General features: G+C 37.7%; 1 long non-coding RNA gene across 1 annotated transcript; it reads left to right on the top strand.

Annotated features, from left to right (window-relative positions):
• The first annotated feature begins 912 nt into the window (after nt 1-912).
• On the top strand, nt 913-6,431 carry LOC138149865 (uncharacterized). Its single transcript, XR_011165445.1, has 3 exons — nt 913-1,047; nt 2,153-2,195; nt 6,205-6,431. It is a non-coding gene; the product is annotated as an uncharacterized lncRNA (long non-coding RNA).
• The last annotated feature ends 16,547 nt before the right edge of the window (nt 6,432-22,978 follow it).

Below are 22,978 nucleotides of genomic sequence, written 5' to 3' on the forward strand. Positions count from 1 at the left end.
TAATAAATTTTCTAGTTTATTTCCCCAAATGGTAAACCTGACGTATTATGTGATGGATAATTATATCAGCATATTTGTAAGCTCATAAGCATTGTGAATATGGCATTGCTGATACACTATTGAAGTGTTTTGCTGTTTCCTTCTCCAGCTCATTTTACAGATGAGGAACTGAGGTAAACAGCGTTAAATGACTTGCCCAGGGTACCACAGTTAGTAAGTGTCTCAGGCCAGATTTGAATTCAGAAAGATGAGTCTTCCTGGCTCCAGGGGTATCCACTGTGCTACCTAGCTGACCATAGGTAATGATCTATACTGTATTTTTGAGAGGCAGATTGGAATAAGCAGTTAAGAATGCACACTTGGAGTCATAGAGACCTGAATTTGAATCCCACCCTAGATACTTACTGCCTGCATCACCTTGGTAAGTCATTTAATATTTCTCAGTCTGTTTCATCATCTGAAATTCACAGGATTATTTCAAGGCTCAAGTAAAATAATTTCTGTAAAGAGTTTTGCATAACTTAAAGGTATATTTAAAAGTTAGCGAGGATGATGTTGAAGGTGATGATGATGATGATGATACATGGTCAGTGAGAAAAGTGCTGGCTTTGGAGTCAGAGGAGCAGCATTCAAATCCCTCTACTTTCACTTACTACCTTTGTAGCCTGTAAGTTATGGCTCTGTAGGACCATGTTTCTTCATTTGTATAATGGAGGGTTCAGGATTAGGTAGGTTTTTAATCTTCCTTCTGGCTCAAGGTCTATAATGATTGATATGCTTTGCTGTGCTGGAATGATATGATATGATGTGCTTGTGGAAGCAACAAATTTTTGCCCAAATTCAGTCTCAGACACTGTAATGGTAAAGGAATTTGAAGATCTTCTCTGCCCCTTAATGGGCCTCATTTGGAGTGCAACAAGAGAAGCTTGCTTAAAGGTGGCTTGTTTTTGAGGAAGGCCCACAGCTTTTGTTACTTTTTAATTAGGCAGTGGATCATGAAGGTTGTGATGTCCTCTGACCCTGAAGAAGGGAATATATACGCTTGAGGTGAGGTTTTGCTTTGGGGCTCACTTATGGGAAGAGTTGTAGCCATATGAGACTCTGGGTAGCCATTAAGCCCCTGGCTTTGGAAATCCAAATGTTAGTGCTTCTGTCTCTGGTAACTAACTATGTATGTTTGTAATGGTCAGACAGCTAGACGCCCTGTCTGTTGATCTGTTGAATTGTGTGATTTTCTCTGTCTATATTTTTTGTCTGTTTGCAATTTCTGTTTGTATTTTCTCTGAAGTTCAGGGTTCTGACTTTTTCCCCCTGAACTAAGTAAATGATGTATATTCTAGATTAACGTAAGATTGTTAACCCCCATTGAGTTGCTCTCCTTTAGAAAAGTAGATCAAAGAACCTGTGCTAGAATCATGCTGGGTATGCTAGGGAGCTTACTGTTACAGACACTTACTACTTATTTGACTCTAGACAAATGACCTCACTCCTCTGTACATCAGGAAACTCATTAAGACTTCTAACAAAGTTCTAGATAGATCTTGATATTCCTTGATGGTTATAGTTCCTATGTAGGTAGTTTCCTCCCAGAGTGTTTGCTAGGTGGATGGAATCACTTCTTCTTTCTGTATTTCCAAGTAGTGAACATGTATTAATTCTTATCCCAGGCTATCCCATGAGCAATGCCAACTGTCAGCAAACCTTCAATGTCCAGTGGTCAACCATCTAAAAGTGTTTGTTCTTGCCCAAATTATACTTGATTTTTGTACTAGTCTTGATTCTGTACACAGAGATTGTATATCTGTGAAAACAAACTGATTCTGAAAGACCCTTTGACAAGCCTGGAAATAATTAACTCATCAATAATTTTTCCATAATGTCCTATGATTCAAAATCAATAAAAGTACACAAATAGAACTTGGGGTTGTTGTCACTACTACTGTTGTTATTGTTGCTTTTTATGGAAAGAAGAGAAAAGGGAATCTCATCTTCAGGGAAATGGAAAGAGTTTCCAGTTTATTTTGCATTGAAAATAAGGCTTCAGTTGGCTTCCTGTTTTCCCTCAAGTCAGTGGGGACAGATTTTGCCTGTGTTCTGCACTAAGCCTAGGGCATATTCTCACACAATTCTTATAAACTGCTTATCTACACAGAATCCTGGACTCCATTGAGGTTTGCTGAGCTAAGTAACTATGGGTGAGTATTGAATCTTGCTGCAGGGTTTCCTATCACTCCAGACACTTGCAGAAGCCATTATTTCAGCAGTCAGTGGTTTGATTGATATGCACAAGTGTTTCTGGGGCTCCTAGTTCAACAGGCTGATAAAACCAATTATGCATCTGAGGGTTTTTGGCTTTTGGCTTTTGGATTTTGTTTTTGTTTTTGCTCTCTCTCTCTCTCTCTCTCTCTCTCTCTCTCTCTCTCTCTCTCTCTCTCTCTCTCTCTCTCTCTCTCTCTCTCTCTCTCTCCGCCAAGTGACATGCCAATATTGTAAGGAGATGAAACATCTCAATCAGAGAAGACAATGACCTGAGAGATAGTTAACTGAACCCCTGTCACATACTTTGTTTTAAATGTCAAAATGAGTCTCATGTCTTCAGAAATATTCCGTGCCTGGGACACTAGAAAGAGCTCTGAACTTGGCATCTCTTAAGACTTGAATTCATATCCAAACTTTGCCAGTCTTCCTACCTGTATGAACTTAAGCATTTTACCTCTTCTGGGGCTGAGATCAAAATGAGGGAGCTTGCCCAGATGATCTTTAAGGTTTCTTCCAGCTCTATATCCTTGATTCTATTCATTAAGTACATTTCTTTAAGAGAAAGTGTTGCCAGTTCTCAACTGCATTGGTTTTGAAGTGAGAGAAGTGAAGTTATGGGATAGAGTGAAAAAAGAAATACAAACGCATATATACAGGCACACATGTGTACATACATATACATGTATTTTTGCCCTCTCTGGATTCTCTTGTCTATATTAGCAACAGTAATAGATCACAAACCAGTACAGTTGGAAATTAAGACCTCACCTACATAAGTCAACAGGAGAGAGAACACTAAACAAGTCAAAATGGACCTTCTCCTTCACAGTTAAGAGCCTATCTGTAGTTCACTAGTTCAACTATCCATTATCTTCCTCTCTTGACGTTTCACAGATAACACATAGGAGGCACTGGAGTTTGTGGACTCCAGCCTCTGACAGGTCCACTCTTGATCTGGTCAGGGAGGAAGAACAGAAAGACAGCTTTGGAGGAGTTAATAAACTTGCTTTATTCTTGTCTAGTCTTTCCAAGAGGGAGTTGCTGATAATGGGAGCACCAACTTTTACAGCATTCCCTAACCACCCTTCTTGCAGGGGCCAGTGAGAATATAGCAGGAGGTTCAATTCCTATGGGATACCATAAGCCTCAGTGGGGATCAGTTGAAGCAAACACAGATTCCCCCCAAGCCATATAAATTATTATAATGTCATGTTCCCCTATGGGTTCCCCACTCACTGACCAATGCCCACTTGCTCTGTAGGGCAGCAGACAAAGAAGGCATGTTGCCAACATTAAGGTCACAGGTTAACTTCAACAATATTGTCATTCTGCACAAGTGTAGTAAATGCCAATTATGTCATCCCTATATCTCACTGCACGGTCTCAGTAGGACTGTCTATTACTATGATTCTAGGAATTACTATCTACGATCCTTGAAGCTATTCTTGGAGTTTATATAGATATCGGCACCTGGAAACTAGACATTGCCATGGCTATGGATCCTGACAAACTAAACTCTAAAAGGGATAACAAAATCCTCCTTACATACATTTGACTACCTTGCCTCTGCAGAAGTCCATTAAAACCCTACCAATCTTCATCGAGAGATGTTGCCATTATCTAACTTCTCTGTTCCTACTCCAAACTGATTCCTGGAGGAAATCATGCCACCATATTGATTGTGTCTAGTGTCTTGCTGATACCTAATCTCTACTGGTTCTTCACTGGTGCTCATCAGCCCTTTTATTCTCCCCAATTGGTCTCTATCACTCTTGCACAAAATAGCTGCTACAATCTTTTTTCTGTCTTCTCAGGACCCCTGTGCTTCCTCAGTCTTTCTCTCAGATGATGACCTGGCCTTTCACATACTGCTGAGGAAACTGAGGTCATCTAGGAAGAGCTCTTTCATCTCTGTATTGCATTACTTAAATCAACTACTCTCAGTCATCTTTTCTTCCTTTGTTTGAATTTTTGAGAAGGAAGTGGCCCTTCTCAATTTCAAGGTTATATGGACCTCTACTTAGACCATTGATTCAACTCTGCATTATCTGCTCTGGTAGCTTGGTGCTTTGATCATTCCCACCCTCTTTTATTTTCAGTCTCTCCATATCATCTGGCTCCTTCCCCATTATTTACAAATATCCTGGTAAAAAAAATATTTCACTTGACCCTGGCATTCTCACTTTATATTGTTCCAAATTTCTCCTGGTTCTCCTATCTATCTGATCTCCCCTCTCCAGTCTCCTTCCTGTGTTTCACTCCCCCTAAAAGTGGAATACTTTAATGTTCTGTCTTAGAATCCCCTTTTCTTCTTTCTCTCCACATTTTTCTCAGGTGATCTTATCTGTTTCCCTAGATTAAATAATCATCTCTACCCAAGTAGTATTAAAATCCAGCCTGATTTTTCTTTCAGAGCTTGAGTCCCATATCACCAACTACCTGCTGGACAACTCCATCCAGGCTTTTCCATCAGTATCTTCAACTCAGCATATCTAGAATGCAACTTATATTTTTTCCTTCTTAGACTTTCCCCTCCTCCAACTTCTTTATTTTTCTAGAAGGCACTCCCATTATTCTCATCATTGTTGACTAGAGTTATAGCCTTGGATTATAGATTCTTTGCTCTCTCTCACCTCAACAATGATTTTCCTGAGCCTTGTTGAACCTATCCATACTGCTTCTCCTGTGGTCACCACCCAAATTCAGGCCTTCCCTACCTTTTGCCTGGACTACTGCAATAACTCCCTAATGTTCTACTTGCTTTTGGGCTATCACCTATCCCAATCAAACCTCCATACATCTGTCAAAGTAATCTTTCCAAGGCTCAAATCTAACCATACCATTACTGTACTTAAAAACTAACAAACAATAAAAAAAAATAATAATTCAGTGGCTCTCTATTTCCTCTAGAATAAAATGAAAGCTTATCACTCAGTCTGGCATTTATGGTCCACCACATTTTGAATCTAACTTACCTTTTTAGTCTGATCTCCATGGCTGCCCTCTACACACTCCATCTTGTAACCAAACTCAACTATTATCTTTTCCCCAAAGGCCACATTCCATCTCTTATCTGTGCATTTGTAAGAAGTGTCTTTCTCCATGCATGGAATTCAATTCCTCCTGGATTTAAACTATTTGAATCTTTATTTTTCTAAATGTTCAATTCAGATATCTTTAGTCTATGCCTGGCATGAGCATTCTACCTTTCTTTCCCTCACTCTATATTTTAAAGTTGCTGTAATGGGAATGCAAATTTGGAAGATCTTCCCTGCCCCTAGGCTAAAGTGCACCTGAAACATGGGGGTGGGAGGCTTGTTTTTCAGTAAATACTTTTTGATTGGCCAGTGGGTCAATAAGGTTGTTACATTCTCTGAGCCAGGAGAAGGCTATATAAGCCCTGATGTGTAGCAATTCAAAAGTAAATTGTCTATGCTATGGGCATGAAAGATCTTGGGGCCGAATGTAATGGGAATGCAAATTTGGAAGATCTTCCCTGCCCCTAGGCTAAAGTGCACCTGAAGCCTGGGGTGGGAGGCTTGTTTTTCAGTAGATACTTCTTGATTGGCCAGTGAGTCAATAAGGTTGTTACATTCTCTGAGCCAGGAGAAGGCTATATAAGCCCTGATGTGTAGCTTTGTTTTGGAACTCACTTTGGGAAGTGTTTCAGTGATTTGATCTGAATTCTGGGAAGCCGTTGTTGAGAGTCCCCCGGCTTTGAAAAACCCAGATGTGGAAACCCAGATGTTGACTGGGTATGGATGTAATGGTTGGACAGTTTGGAAAGCTGTCTACTTGATCTGTTAATGTCTTGATAATTCTGTCTGTATATTTTGAAGTTTGGGGTGCTGACCTTTTTCCCCTGAACAAGGTAAACGATATATGTCTGACTGATTAAAGTAAGCTTGTTAACCCATTTTGAGTTGCTTTCCTTTATCAATGCAGATCCAAGAACCTGTGGTAGCTGCAAACCCTGAGGACGTTCTTGGGGTGCTTGCTGCTACAGTTGCCCATTTCCTTCAGGATCCAACTCAGATGCTTTCTCCTGCAGGAAGAATTCCCTAATCCACACTTTCCTCTACAACCCCCCAGGCTTTAGTATTCTCTCCCTTCTCAAATTACTTTGTATTTCCTTATTCAAGCATACTTTGCATTCTCCCAATAAATGAAAGTTCCATAGGGACACAGACTGGTGTTTTTTTTTTCTTTTCTATTTTAATATTTTTCCCCAATATTTAGGAGTCTTATCCACAATAGCATTTAAATGTTTAGTTGCATGAAGTAGACAGCCAAGAGCCTTCTAGTGTTCAAATTCTCTAAGTTTTCCTTAGGGCTTTGGTCACAGAAGGTACTTAAAAACATTTTATTGAACATGTTTTATGAAGAAATGTTTATTGGACAAGAACAATGCTCTACTGAACCATTCCTTGGTGTAAAAATGGGTTAGACTGTATAAATTATTACTTATTGAAGGATAATCAAGTTTCTTTGCTAGGCTGTATAAACTATTGCTTATTGAAGGGTAATCGACTTTCTTTGCTCCTTTTGCAACCCCTACATGACACTCATGTGAAAGTTCAAGGGAGCTTCCCTGCCTAATGTTTAGTAAGATTGTCAGTGATAAAAGAACATTTGAGACCACTTCTGTATTCATTCATTCATTCATTCATTCATTCATTCATTTACTCAATAAACAATGTATGAGTCATGGTGGAGATCACTTTCACTGGGAGCAGGGGCAATCAATGAAAGTTTCATGGAGGAGGCAGCATCTGAGCTGGATCTTGAAAGAAATAAGGAACTTTGGCAGATAGAGGAATATATATATATATATATATATATATATATATTCCTCTAAGAGTGGAGGTGGAGAAAGGAGAGTGTAGTTCATTCCAGACATAGATTTTGACATTAAAGACCCCAGGGTAGACTTAAAATTTTTTAATAACTATCATGACAACAAATAAGAACCTAAGAGATAAATTAATTATAAGGTTTACATTACATCAAAAAGCAAAAAAGTCTAGGAGTTTCTAGGTTGAATGATTTCTTTCCTGAGCTGGGCATGCTTAGGAGAGAGGCAGTAAGTATAGAGATGAAATATAATCACGAGAAAAATCTGCAATGCAGCATTTGGAAGCTTTTAGCTTTCTATATACAGTGCCACCACTGTCAGGTACAAAATTGGGGGAGGAAAGGGAAAGGTTTTTTTTTTCTTTTTTGTTTTCTGCAAGATAATTCAAATAATTAGTTTATCTGATATATTTTTGTTATTTTACCAGTTGTGTTGCCATCATGGAGATTTTGAGCCAGGTGGGGGAATATAGGGTGGTTATGAAGATTAGACACATAAGAAACTTCATTTTAACATGTGAGGACCTGAATGAGTATTCATGTTTGAGACAGAAGTTGGACTATATGCCCTCTAAGGTCCATTCCATTTTTATCATTCATTAAGTGGAAATTTCCTCCCCTTTTTTTTGTTTTGTTTTGTTTTTTGGTGAGATTTGCCTGTTAGTAACAGGAAGAAGGATTTTAAAATTTACATTCACTCATTGAAATGTTATATCAATCATTATCAATCAATCGCTATCTAAGCAGCTAATATCCAAAGTACTCAGCCAGGTGCTGATGGTCATAGAGACCAATAATACATGATTCCTGTTTATAATAAAATTATATTCCACTAAGGGAGATGGGATATACATAAGCTATAAAAATTCAAAGTAGAAGGCAATGAGCACAAGGTCTTTAATACTTTAGTTCTAGAGTTGCCCCCATATCCTAAATCAGGTGTTTCTCTTATGACTTAGAGAGCATTTATTCACCAAATATTGCATGTGACATGAAGCCACACAAGCTGAGAATATGATTGCTTCAATTTGACTTAACAGTGCCCTGTGATTGAAAGCATACTTTGACAACACTGCTTCTAACATGTGAATCTGCCAGGGGCCAAAACACTGAATAGAGACTCTTTGGTGTGGTCTATTCTATGATGACAAGGGAGCTCTATCAGCCTCTGGTGTTCACTCCTTTGTGCTATGAGGGCTGATCAAGCCCAGCATCACAATCACAGTGACTAGATAAAGATGTTTTGAAATTGTTGGAGCCAAGCAGCATTGGTTTTATCTGCAGTGCTACAGCATTCCATAACTGTACTGACATGTTTCAAGCTTAATGGGTACAAATTGACATGCCTGAAACCAAGGAGAAGTCCAGACACTAGACATAGATGAATGAAGTCAGGTTGTATGACCTTACATCCTGAAATATTTTGCTGTGTTCTCTTCCCTTTCATTTGAACAATGAAAAGCACTTGCAATGATTCATCCTGTGCTGTTTTCCTTCAGAGAGCATTCAAACATCTGATTCACAGAAAAAGGCTTTAAGTGAAGATTTTCCACATATTCTTGCTTAATTTATTTTAGTACATGTAACACCCAGCTTGGTCTTTAGTGGAACTTTTAACCAAGTCATTTTAGTTAGCAGCTGCCCATTATTCCTGGGGCTAGGAGAAATTACAAAGATTCTCTAGAAATAGGGTTTCATAGCTAAAAGAGGGTACTCATCTAGTCCAACCCACTCATTTTTGTTGAAAAATATGAGGCTCAGAGAGGTTAATAACTTGCCCAAGGCCACAATTAGGTCAAGAACCTGGGTTTCATGATTCTTAGTCCAATGCTCATTCCAGCTGGGTTCCAGTCCAAGTAGTCAGAAGTTAACGCCTTCTGCTTAGAGTGAGAGGGGGTAAGGACAAGGCTGGAGGTTTGAGCATAGTGGAAAAAATTTGAAATAGTCACTCTAAGGAATGTGATAGGGAGTTGGTAAGAAGCAAATACAAAGATTGTGAGCTTCAGTGACATATATCTGATGGACTAGGTATGTTAGAACTCTTTCTGCATACTTATTGGCAGCTAGGTGGAACAGTGGCTTAAGCATTTATTTATTTTTTTTTAAGGGGCAATTGGGATTAAGTGACTTGCCCAAAATCACATGGCCAGTAAATATGTCAGGTGTCTAAAGCTGGATTTGAACTCAGGTCCTCCTGACTCCAGGGCTGGTGCTCTATTAACTGTGCCACCTATTAAGCATCAATTAAGTACTGACTGTTATATTCCATGAATTGTGCTAAGCAATGGAGATATAAAGAAAAAAAAAACAGCCCCTGCTCTCAAGGAACTCAGTCTAATGGGGGAGAAATCATGAAAATAGCTGTGGACAACCAAGATATTGAACGCTGGGCCTGGAGTGCCCTGGGACAAGTCACTCTGTCTGTCTCAGTTTTCTTATCTGTAAAATGTGGATAATTATAGCACCTAACTCCCAGAATAGTCATGATGTTAAACTGAGAGTGTTGGAAAGCATTTTGTAAGCATCAAAGTGACATATACATGCCAGCTTATTTTCATTACAGAAATATAAAAAGGGAAGAACAGATAGTATTCAAAAGAAGCAGATTTCGTGAAAGGTGTGTTGGAGTAGCAATATAGATGTCTATATATAGTATCCATAGTATTAGGTATTATAGAGAGAAAGAGATCCAGATCTTTATCTAAAGATATAGATAAATACATATACATATTCCCCTGTGGAAATCCACAAAGTAGAGCAAAGAAATGTTATATACAACATTTGGGAGAATATAAACAGTAGGGGTGAAGGGGAGTACTATGCTGTGGGAAGGGAATATCAGAAACACTCCAGCCAGAAGGAGAATGTGAATGATTAATTCTAGAAGCAAATTACAAAATTGCATAGTCAGAATGTTGTTATGATAGGAGATCTTAACTATTGGTACTCAAAATTTACAAATGCTAACACTTTCCAAATTCCATGTTACTCTGAAGTATGTGTCTATCTTTCCAGTCACCTAGGTGCATAACTTTGGTATCATCCTTTAAAACTCTCACTCACACCACATATCTCTATGAAACGTCATTCATATGTGTCCTTTCCTCTCCACTTACAACCACCAAAGAAATTCAGGCTATTATCACTTCTCATATAGACTACTGTGGCAACCTCCTATTTGATCTCACTTCAAGCCATCATTCATATAGCTTTCAAAGTGATTTTCCAACATACAAATTGGAATCTTTGCCTCCTGCCCCACTCAGTAAATTCCAGTGCATCCTTATTAGGATTCTAAGATGAACTATAAATTCCTTTTATATTTGAATGGTATTTAAATGTCTTCACAGCCTGACTTGTATTCTGACTTTCTAGTCTTTTCATATTACTCTTCCCTATACATTTCAGAGATCAGAGAAATGGTCAGCAGGATCCCCTGGCTTAAGTTTCTATATTGAATGCATCAAAAGAGGGATAGGAGACTATTGTGAACAAAATTCTAATAAATGCCATAGCAAATGATTCCAGTGGGGGATGAAAGACTGAGTAATCTAGAAAGACTGATGTTCCTGGATGGGGGATGTTGACTAAATCAGACTTTGAAAAGACTTACAGAGAAGAGGAAAGACAGGAGAAGTAAATACCATACACAAAAGACTGGCATGGTTTAAAAGAATAACAGGGAAACTAAAACCAAGAATGATCAAATGCTTGTGGTAAATACTAACAACAGCAGGTCTTTTTAAAAACTCTTTCGGATGAAATGGGTTGGATGATCACAAAGGAGGAGATGAAACCATACAACTCCTTTGCTCATTTTTTCTAACAAGAGAGTGATCTTCAGATTGGGAAAAATTAAAATGAAATAGTGAGCCAAAAAAAAATGATCCCCAGTTGCTATCCCATAGTACTGAAAGAATTTGTGAATGGTGGGGAAAAATCAGAGAGAATGACATAGGTACCATGGGGTTATAGGTAAGAAAATGTTCGGAATTTTGAAAGGATAAAGCAAGCAGGTTCTTGACTTTGAATCTTGACAACATTCTAAAATACATAGTTAAAGTGATAGCTTGTAGCATCTGAGAATGGTAGTGCTGATTTCTAAGAGCCAGCATGGGTTTATTAAAAACAAACTATATTAGGCTAATTTAATTTATTTTTTTGCCAGTGTTTACACAGATACACAAACACAATGCATATGTGTGTGTGTATTTAATGATATTCTATGGACAACATAGAACCTTTTAAACTGAGATCTGTAAGCATTTAAAAATATTTTGATAAGAACATTTCAATATAATTGGTTTTCTTTGTAAAACTGTATTTTATGCATTTAAAAACATTATTCTGAAAAGGAGTATATAGGCTTCACTAGACTGCCAAACCAGTTCGTGTTGCACACACACACACACACACGCACACACACGCACATGTTAAGAAGCCCTAAGCAACAGAGATGTAGAGTGGATAATAATACATTAAGATAAAGTCAAACTATTTCTATGACAGAACTCGAAGAGTGGTAATCAGTGACACTTGTGATCAAGCCTCTAGTATAATACCATAAGCCTCTGTGTGCTTGGCACTGATCAACAGGTGATAAGATGGCAGGTAGGGGGATAATTAAGTTAATGATGATCAAGTCATTGAATGATTGAGTCATTTATGGCAGGCATGCTTATGAAAACTTATGTGAAGCTAATAGAGCTAGCCAATATTCTGGACGGCAAAATTGGGATCCAATGAGCTTTTGGCAGTCTGAGAGTAATCTTCTAAGAAAGCATCTAGGCTTCAATATTCCAGTACTCTAGTAGGGGTCTCTAGCTTGATTCTTGTGATTGTGTCACATATACATTTGTCTACACACATATTTCTCTGGTGATTTTTGCAACATTCCTTTTTCTTCAGGGATACTTCATACCCACCATGTCCCTCTGCATTCTATACTGGATAATATTCAACTTCAAACCTCTGGAGATTTGAATACTTTATTCTATAACTTGAATCAATACAATAACCCTCTCTCTGGTGATAGAATGGAGAAGACAGAAGTGATTGGTTTACCATTGAACACCCAGGAAATACAACAGAACAAATCAGTCATGTTCCTCTGCCATAGCACACATACTTCCCTTCCCAACTGACACAGGTGTATCTGTTTTGGAGGAATCCAAAAGTCACTCTGCAGTAATTTCTCACCTACTCTTTTAGTCCCCCAATACTGCTACAAAATGACACACTGAGGAGTGTACACCTGTGCATAAACCCTGTGTAGGAAGCCACTGAAAAAAGCTATTTTTCCTTTTCAGAGGCAAGTACCAAATAGAAACAAATGATCCACTTTGCCAGAATTGGATTCCTAATTAAAGAGGGAGGAGGGGAGAGCTGGTCAATTAACAAATATATCAGATATTTCATGCAGATTCAATTTCTCCTTCACTCACCACCCGGATAGACATTAATTTATGCCAGTGGTGAGAAATATGAATTAATGGCCTTCCTTTTACATTACCATTTAAAGCATTTTCTTCCTCCTTAAATCTTGCCTTGTGTTTCTCACCATCATTTACTAAGACAGTGATGTTGGGATTTGCAGTGAGCCTCTCCTCTATGTCAAAATATAGCAGAAAACCATCAAGTATTTATTTTTCATGTGTACCATGCAAGGTGAGAAGCAGTGTGGCAAAGTTCTGGAGAGCTCACCTCTGCATGAGAGACACCTGGCTTCACATTTGGACTCTGATCCACATAAGTGTATAGGAAGGTAGGAGGTGCAGGGGATAGAGTACTGACCTACAGCCAGGAAGACCTGAGCTCAAATGGTGCCTCAGATCCTTTCTGTGTGATCCTGAGCAAGTTACTTCGCCTCTATCTGCCTCAGTTTCCTCGTCTGTAAAATGGAGAGAATAAAAGTTCCTTTTCACTGGGTTATGAGGATTAAATGAGATAATATGGGCTTCACAAAACTTAAAGTGCTATGTAATTATTATTATTATTAATATGATTAAAACATGGGCTGGGTTACCTAGGACAAATCATTTAACTCTTTAAAAGACTTGGGCAAATACCAAAGAGCAGAACAGTCATTAATCAGCACTGGAAGTGAGATTGCTAATAGCTTCCTGTAACAATGACATCATAAACACTGTCATTTCCCCTTCTCTCTCCCCCAAATATACTAGACACTGTGAAGGATACTGAGAATGAGGTGCAGTTGTCTTGAAAGTGATTCCAATCTTATTTGTACAAACTTAGAGATTACAAAATAGCATCAATCTATGGAATCTCTTATTGTGGTTAGGTGGGGAGCTCAGTAGAAGGTGGGCTTGCTCCCCTCCTACGTGGAGTCCACACATCTGGGTCCAGAAAGATAAGGCAGAATTGCGCTTTTTCAAAGCTCTGTCCATGGCAACCAGGAAACTCAAAGGACAAGAAATACTTCTGAGAAGACAGAAAACACAAAGGCAAGAGCTATTGTTTGTGGTTGGCATTTCAGGGAGTCCTCTGAGGCCATTCAGCCACACAAAGCAACACTGGGAGTCTGATACTGCATTAAAGCAAGAGTGGAATGCATTTCTAGCCTTTTGTAGTGCTGGCTTGATCATCATTAAATTAACTATCCCCACCGCCTACCATCTCAACCCTTGTCAGCAACCAAGCTCCAGGCTTGCCAAGAGATTCATGAGAAACGATTGCCAGAAAGAGCATTTAAACTTGCTAACTTGCTCTTTTATGGGAGCAAAGCCCTTCCTTAGAGTCATTGGCTATTCTCAGAAGGAGAGAAATGAGGTAATGCTAAGAATTACTGACCACCGAAAAGCCCAACTTACCACTCTCAACCCTGCCCAGAATGTCAGGCCCAGAGTGACAGTGGAAGCTTTGGAGTGCCCACAGGTTAACATCCAGGATGCCATTCAACTGGTATCTCAATCTTCCCTTCAGACCAGCAACAAGGGATCTGAGGATAGTGTTGATCTTTACCCTGGGGTATGCTGGTAAATATTCAATAACTAGTTTTTCTCTGCGAAAAAAGAAAATGTATACACACTTTAAATTTAATCTGCATTAACAGTTTCTTAGGTCTACACAGCCAACAAAACAATAAATCAAACCCTTATTAGTTTTTGGAGATGGTGGTATAAATGCTCACACAAAAAAATTTAACCATCAGCTAACCAATATAACTATGCCCTCCAACACATCCTCCTCCATCCCGTGGGGATTTGCTTACTGAGAAGACTAGGCTGACTAACAAACTGGGAAAACCTCAACTAGCCTCCAATTCTAATTGACTCCAAAGACTTCCTTTCCTATTCATTGCCCTCCTATTTTCCGAATTATTATTGTTGTTCTCCTCTGAACCCCAGGAGAATGACAATTATTCAAATAGGGGTAGAGATAGGGACTAGACCTCAGCTTTCATGATGATTTTGCACAGCTCTGCCTCACTTAAATTCAATTCATTTTCAAGTCAAGATATCACCCTTCTGACATCATTCATCCTTTTTGAGAATGAAGGACAAACCACGAGAACAATAAGAACATCTACCAAGGCAGGCTGGCATCTTAGGAGTTACCTGGGGCATTTAAACGTTACATGATTTGCCCATGTTGCCACAAGCCAGTGATGTGTCTATCAGACTGAAAACTGATCCAGATCTTCCTGGCCAGCTAACTCTTACATCACAGCTAGTGAAGAATGATGGGTTCCTAATAATCACTCCTCTCTCTACTCCCTACAAATCCAAGGGAGAGAATAAGTTCACAATGGGCAAGATTGAGCTATAACAGGATACGGTTAGTGAGATCAGGATGCTGACAGTGAAATTCATCTACTTACATTTACTTTCTGCATAATTTGGGATTTGAACTGCCTGGATGTCCTGATGACATCAGCTCTGATTGAACTGAGATGGAAGCAGGTGATCTGAACTTGAAAATTCAAACAGCCAGTGATAAAAATGTGTAGGAATGCAGGGGCAATATGGATGCTGAACAGAAGCAGAGATGAGTGCATAGAAGCACTGTTATGATGAACAGCTGTTGGGGATCTCATAGACTGGTAATTAAGGATGGAAAGATACATCTCTCCAACCATGCTTCCCCTCATTTATAGTCTGGGCCCTTGAGATGAGCTCTAAGGCATCTTGTCCACTCCCAAGTGACCTTCTAGCTTGGTCATGAAGACTCCAGTATAGGGAAACACCCTACCTGCTCATGCAACTTATTCCAGTTTTGGACATTTTTCATACTTGGGAAAGTTTTCCTGAAACTCAGTCTAAATTTTTCTTTTTCGCATGGAACATAGAGTAGCTTGACCTTGGACAAGTCATTCAGACTCTACAGGCTTAAGTTTCTTCATCTATAAAATACCGAAGCTGCATTAGATGACTTGTAAGGTCCCTTCAGTGCTGTGAAGCTCTGACTAATTCTGTGATTCTGAGACTTGTATTCTGATATTATCTTCCACTTCTTTATTTCTGGATGTTTTCTTTTGCAATTGCCTTCTTGTGATAATGTACATTCATCCTTTATAAAGTATGACTAAAAAAAAGAAAGAAATGGTGTTTATTGATTCCATTTTATTATTTTAAAAAATGATTCTAAAACATCTGCAACTTCATAATTCAGTGTTTCAAAACACTTTTGGAAGATACTGTTGTATTTTGTAAATTCTCCACATTTGTTTACCATAGCATATATCGGTGACATTAGATATTTTATAATTGAGAGTAGAATGTACATATTTTTCTACAATCTTCTTGGGGACTTCTTTGACCAAGATATTCTTCAAACTTCAGCCATATTTAAAAGGTAAATTAACTGGCTTCTGATGAGTCTGGTGTAATCACAAGTCCCATGAGGACAGTATACCTTTCTTTTGACTCCTAATAACATTATTTTGTTAACTTGATGCTTAATAAGTAGAATTTTGTTGTGATGGTTTTCAATAATGGACTGTTTGTGTGCCAGAAATAATCAACTACTACAATAGGTCAAAAATGACTAAGTGATCTCAAATTTTGAATACTAAGGTTCAATCCAAAAGACCATTAAAAATGGAGAAAAATGGGGCAGCCAGGTAGCGCAGTGAGTAAGAGCACTGGCTCCAGTGTTGAGAAGACCTGGAGATCAAATCCCGGGCTCAGATACTCAGCACCACACCCAGAAATAACTGGCCGTGTAACCTTGAGCAAGTTACTTAACCCCGATTGCTTTAAAAAAAATGGAGAAAAAGTGGCCAAGATACTTTAGGAAGGCATTCTACCTTGTTTTGTACTAGGTATACTTGTTGTAATTTCTTGTTCATAATCTGCCAACTTCTGCCCTCACAAAGATCAGTTCTTATATTTGGTGACTGAATCCAGTGAATGATTTCATAACTCTTAATATATATTATAATTAATATAATTATATATAATACATATAATACAATTAATATTTAATAACTCTTCAGCTTGTTATGTCCTCCAGGCTATTTCCTGAAACATACTCAGGCTCCGTATGTGATGGGTGTTTTAGGACTCTGGTCTAGGGGTATGAGTCTGACTTCAAAAGTAAAGTTGCTTTCCTTATTACTCTTAAAGTAGAGGGTGTTCCTTGGATTACACTTATAACCAACTAGTAATAGTAGGAAAGACCATCACAATAGTAATATTATATAAACTCATGTATCTAAGCTAACAGCAAATAGAAATCAGAACAGTTCTATAGAACATGTGAAAGAATGCATGAGTAAATGAACTCTTCATTTGAGAGTGAGATAAGATCTCAGTGAAAACTAGGAAAGGGAGAAGATCTCACAAATCAGCATTCTCTAAAATTGTGGTCTCTGGTGGTGAGGAATATGAAAGCATCATCCCTGGTAACGTCCACATCTTGGAAGATTACAGTTGGTCATGTAAAGTCTTTCTCTTTGCTTTCTTCCAGGAAGTTCTTTCTACAAGACTTTCTCTTAGTCTCTGGAAGGAGTATAACTAAGGACTTTTTACCACAAATAAGCAGTGTCCTGCTCATTCTTTCAGGTCTTTCAAGAGGCACATCTGCCGCTATCTACTCAGGACCACGCAAAATTCCTCCAGGCTTTGGTAGAAAGGACTACAGTAGAGGCCTGGACGAAGCAATGTGCAGAGGGCAGGATGAGGCCTGGTCAACCTGGCAACAAGTTGATCCACCAACCACAAGGACCATTGCCAGGCCTGTCACTTCACTGTTGGGACTGGATGGAGCTGGATAAGAGACAAATGCAGGGCCCCTGGCAGTGGCAGCAGCTACTCCTGGGACTACCAACCCACAGCCTGGGACTTTAAAAAGCCCTTATATGAACTTCCAGAGACCAGAATGGCAGAGTGAACCCTGGCTACTCCAATTCCCCCCCACCACCACCCTGAAAACACAGTAATTATTGCCCCCAAGCAAAACTTTAAACAGTAAAGCCTTGGGAACACTAGAGGAAGAGTGTGCCTAAGGTCCTGCCTCAAAATGGGTAAAAAACAGACCTCAAAGACAAAGATTCTAGAATCCTATTATTGTGAGAGGGAGGAACCAAATTCAGAAGGATTGACTCCACACCCACAGCTGAAGCCTCAAGAAAGAACTGGTCTCAAGCATAAAAAGCATTCTTAGATGAGCTCAAAAAGAACTGTAAAAACCAAATTAGAGAGGTAGAAGATAAAAATGAATAATTATTTTAAAATCAAAATTGCAAAATTAGAAAAACATTACAATGAAGAAAACAGCTCCTTAAAAAGAAAAACGTGTGAACTATAAATGAAATCTGAGCATATGGAAAAGGAGCTTCAAAAATTATCTGAGGAAAATAATTCACTAAAATTTAGAATCAACTAAATTGAAGTGAATGACTCTATGAGGAACCAAGAATCATTCAAACAAAACATCAGGAATGAAAAATTAGAAAAAGAGTTAAAATATCTCAATGGAAAAATAACTGACCTAGAAAACATATCCAGGAGAGATAATCTGAGAATTATAGGTCTACCAGAAAATCATGATGAAAAAATGAGCCTGGATGACATCTTCAAAGAGCTCATCAAGGAAAACTACCCTGAGATCCTAGAACTAGAGGATAAAATAGAGATCAAGAGAATCCACCAGACACCTCCTTAAAGAGACCCCGAAATGAAAAGTCTGTGAAATGTTGTGGCCAAATTCCAGAACTATCAGGTAAAGGAGAAAATACTACAAGCAGCTAGAAAGAAACAATTCAAACATCATTCAACCACAGTGAGGATCGCACAGCATCTGGCAGGTTCTACACTGAAAGATTGGAGGAACTAGAATATGATTTTTCACAAGGCAAAAGAGCTCAGTTTACAACCAAGGATCACCTATCCAGTGAAAGAGATCATAATCTTCCAGGCAAGGAGATGGTCATTCAATGATAGCCAGAGCTCAATGGAAAATTCAACCTCCAATTACAAGACTCAAGAGAGACATAGAATGGTAAATAGGGAAAACACACACACACACATACACACACACAACTTGTTATTTAATAAGAGCAAACTTTTTACATCTCTATATGGGAGCTGATGCCTGTTAATACTGAAAATTCTATACCTATGGAAACATCTAAAAGGGATGTAGATAAATAGAGGGTGTGGGTATAAATTACACAAAATGATAAAAAAAAATGTTATAAAGGGCTGCAAAGGGACTGCAGTGGAACAAGAGGAAATAATGAAGCAGAAAAAGGTAAATTATGCCACACAAAAAGGCATAAAAACATTATTGGAGAGGGAAAGAAGGGAGGGAGATGAGCATTATATGAGCTTTTCCCTCTTTGATTCTGGTGAAAGGAGAGAATAATATAATCAGTTAAATATAGGACTCTATCAAGAAGAGACATAAAACTTATCATAATAGAGGGAAAAAGGGGAGGGAGAGGAGCATTGCATGAGATCTATTCTCATCAGTCTTGGTTTGAGGAAGAAATAACACTCTACATTAAGCATAAAAATATATAAACCCTGAAGGCTATAGGAGGGGGAAAGGGCAACAAAATGGGGGAGGGTTAGAAGGGAGGGAATAAGTAGTAAGGGGAAAGGGTAGAAAAAGGGAGGAGGCTGATAAGAAGGGAATACTAAGGGAGGCGGCAGTCAAAAGGAAAATTCTTAAGGAGGGGAAGGAACAAGGGGAAAAAATAAATGTATAAACAAGGGAGGGAAGAGGATGGAGGGAAAGCTACAGATAGTAATCATAACTATGAATGTAAATGGGATTAACTCTCCAATAAAATGGAGGCAGATAGCAGAATGGATTAAAACTATAATCCTACAATATGCAGTTTACAAGAACAACATCTGAAATGGGGGTACACACATGGTAAAGGTAAAAGGCTGGAGTAAAATATATTATGCCTCAGTAAAAGTATAAAAAAAGCAGGGGTAGCAATCCTTGTCTCAGACAAAGCAAAAACAAAAATAGATCTAATTAAAAGAGATAAGGAAGGAAACTATATTCTGCTAAAAGGCACCATCAAGAATGAAGCAATATCATTACTAAACACTTATGCACCAAGCAGTACAGCATTCAGATTCCTAAAGGAGAAGTTAAGGATGTTAGAGGAAGAAATAGATAGCAAAACTATACTAGTGGGGGACTTCAATCTCCCCCTCTCTGAGTTTGATAAATCTAAACTCAAAATAAACAAGAAAGAAGTTAAGGAGGTAAATAGAATCTTAGAGAAGATAGATATGGTAGACATCTGGAGAAAATTGAATGGGGATAAAAAGGAATATACCTTCTTCTCAGTGGTATATGGCAATATACAAAAATTGACCATGTACTAGGGCATAAAAACCTCACAGTTTAATGCAGAAAGGCAGAAATGTTAAATGCATCCTTCTCAGATCATGATGGAATAAAAATTATATGTAATATAAGGCCATGGAGGGATAGACTAAAAACTAATTGGAAACTAAATAACTTAATCCCAAAGATTGAGTGGGTCAAACAAGAAATTATAAAAACAATCAGTAACTTCATTCAAGAGAAAGACAATAATGAGACAACATATCAAAACTTGTGGGATATAGCAAAAGCAGTTCTTAGGAGAAGTTTTATATCCCTGAATGCATACATAAATCAAATAGTGAAAATGGAGGTGAATAAATTAAGCATGCAAATGAAAAAGCTAGAAAAAGAACAAATTGAAAATCCCCAATTAAATGCTAAATTAAAAATAATGAAAACTAAAGGAGAGATTAAGAAAATTGAATTTAAGAAAACTATTGAATTAATAAATAAAACTAAGAGCTGATATTATGAAAAACCAATAAATTGATAGACCTTTAGTCAATATGATAAAAAAAGAAAGAAGAAAACCAAATTACAAGTATCATGAGTTAAGAGTAAATCTACCTCCAATGAAGAGGAAATTAAAACAATAATTAGGAATTATTTTACCCAATTTTATGTACATAAATTTGACAATCTTAATGAAATGGATGAATATTTACAAAAATATAACTTGCCTAAACTAACTGAAGAGGAAGTAAACGATTTAAATAACCCCATCTCAGAAAAAAAAAAAATAGAACAAGCTATCAATGAACTCCCTAAAAAAAATCTCCAGGGCCAGATGGCTTCACTACTGAATTCTAGCAAACATTTAAATAACAATTGACTCCAATACTTTACAAGCTATTTGGAAAAATTGGAGAAGTAGTCCCGCCAAATTCTTTTTATGACCCAAATGTGGTACTGCTACATAAATTGGGAAGAGACAAAACAGAGAAAGAAAACTACAGACCAATTTCCCTTATGAACATGGATGCAAAAATTCTAAATAAAACATTAGCCAAAAGACTACAGCAGCTCATCAGGAGAATAATACACTTTGATCAGGTAGGATTTATTTCAGGAATGAAAGGGTGGTTCAATATCAGGAAAATTATCAGTATAATTGATCATATCAACAATAAAACTAGCAGATACCACATGATAATCTCAATAGATGCAGAAAAGGCTTTTGACAAAATACAAAACCCACTCCTATTAAAAACACTAGAAATCATAGGAATAAATGGGAGTCTTCTTTAAAATAATAAGTAGTATCTATCTAAAACTATCATCATATGTAATGGGGATAAGCTAGGAGCATTTCCAATAAAGTCAGGGGTGAAACGAAGATGTCCACTATCACTCCTCTTATTCAATTTGGTACTAGAAATGTTAGCAGTAGCAATAAGAAAAGAAAAAGAAATTAAAGGAATCAAATGAGGCAAAGAACAGACTAAGGTATCACTCTTTGCAGATGATATGATGATATACTTAGAAAATCCTAGAGAAACAAGTAAAAAATACCTGAGATAATAAACAAATTTGGCAAGGTTGTAGGATATAAAATAAACCCATATAAGTTCTCAGCACTCCTATATATCTCTAACAAAATCCAACAGCAAGAGAAAGAAAGAGAAATCCCATTTAAAGTTACTGTACACATAAAATATTTGAGAATCTACCTACCAAAACAAACACAGGACTCATATGAACACAATCCCAAAACACTTTTCACACAAATAAAGTCAAATCTAACTAATTGGAAATACATCAATTGTTCATGGCTGGGTCAAGCTAATATAATAAAAATAAAAATTTTACCTAAATTAAATTATATATTTAGTGCCTTATCAATCTATGAAAAAATTACTCTGTAGAGCTAGAAAAAATAGTAGCAAGATTCATTTGGAAGAACAAAAGGTCCAGAATATCAAGGCAATTAATGAAAAGAAATGCTAGGGAAGGTGGCCTAGCCATACCAGATTTTAATCTGTACTATAAAGCAACAATCATCAAAACTACTTGGTACTAGCTGAGGAACAAAGTAGTGGACCAATGGAACAGATTGGGTACATGAGATTCAGAAGCCAATGACTATAGTAATCTAATGTTTGATAAACCCAAAGACCCCAGTTTTGGGAATTAGAATGCATTATTTGACAAAAACTGCTGGGAAAACTGGGACATAGTATGGCAGAAATTGGGCATAGACAAATATCTAACACCATACACCAAAATGAAGTCTAAATGTGTGTGTGATCTAGGTATAGAGGCTGATACTGTAAGCAATTTGAAAGAGCAAGTGATAGGTAAACTGTCAGATCTATGTAGGAGGAAAGACTTTATGATGAAAGAAGAGTTAGAGAGCATCATAAAATGTGAAGTGTATAATTTTGATTGCATTACATTGAAAAGCTTCTGTACAAATAAAGCCAATATCATCAAGATTAAGAGGGAAGTAGAAAATTGGGAAAGAATTTTAACAACCAGTTTCTATGATAAAGGCCTCATTTCTAAAGTATACAGAGAATTGAGTCAAATCTATAAGAATACAAGCCACTCCCCAGTTGATAAATGGTCAATGGATATGAACAGGCAGTTCTCAGAAGATGAAATTAAAGATGTGTATAAGCATATGAAAAAATGTTCTAAATCACTAGTGATTAGAGAAATGCAAATCAAAACAACTCTTAGGTACCACATCTCACCAGGCAGATTGGCTAAGATGACAAAACAGGAAAATGATAAATGCTGGAGAGGATGTGGAAAAATTGGAACACTAATGCATTGTTAGTGGGGTTGTGAACTGATCCAGCCATTCTGGAGAGCAATGGGGAAGTATGCCCAAAGGGCTACAAATAAGTGCATACCCTTTGACAGAACAATACCACTTCTAGGGTTATATCCCAAAGAGATCAGAGAAGTGCAAGGATTACCCCTATGTACAAAAATATTTATAGCGGCTTTTTTGTGTTACCAAAGAATTGGAAATCAAGAGAATGCCCATCAATTGGGGAAGGCTTAACAAGTTGTGGTATATAAATGTAATGGAATACTACTG

Source organism: Petaurus breviceps, unplaced genomic scaffold (assembly GCF_028583685.1).
Source record: "Petaurus breviceps papuanus isolate PSGF00001 unplaced genomic scaffold, PetGlider_PUasm1.0 90849, whole genome shotgun sequence".
NCBI classification, from domain to species: Eukaryota; Metazoa; Chordata; class Mammalia; order Diprotodontia; family Petauridae; genus Petaurus; species Petaurus breviceps.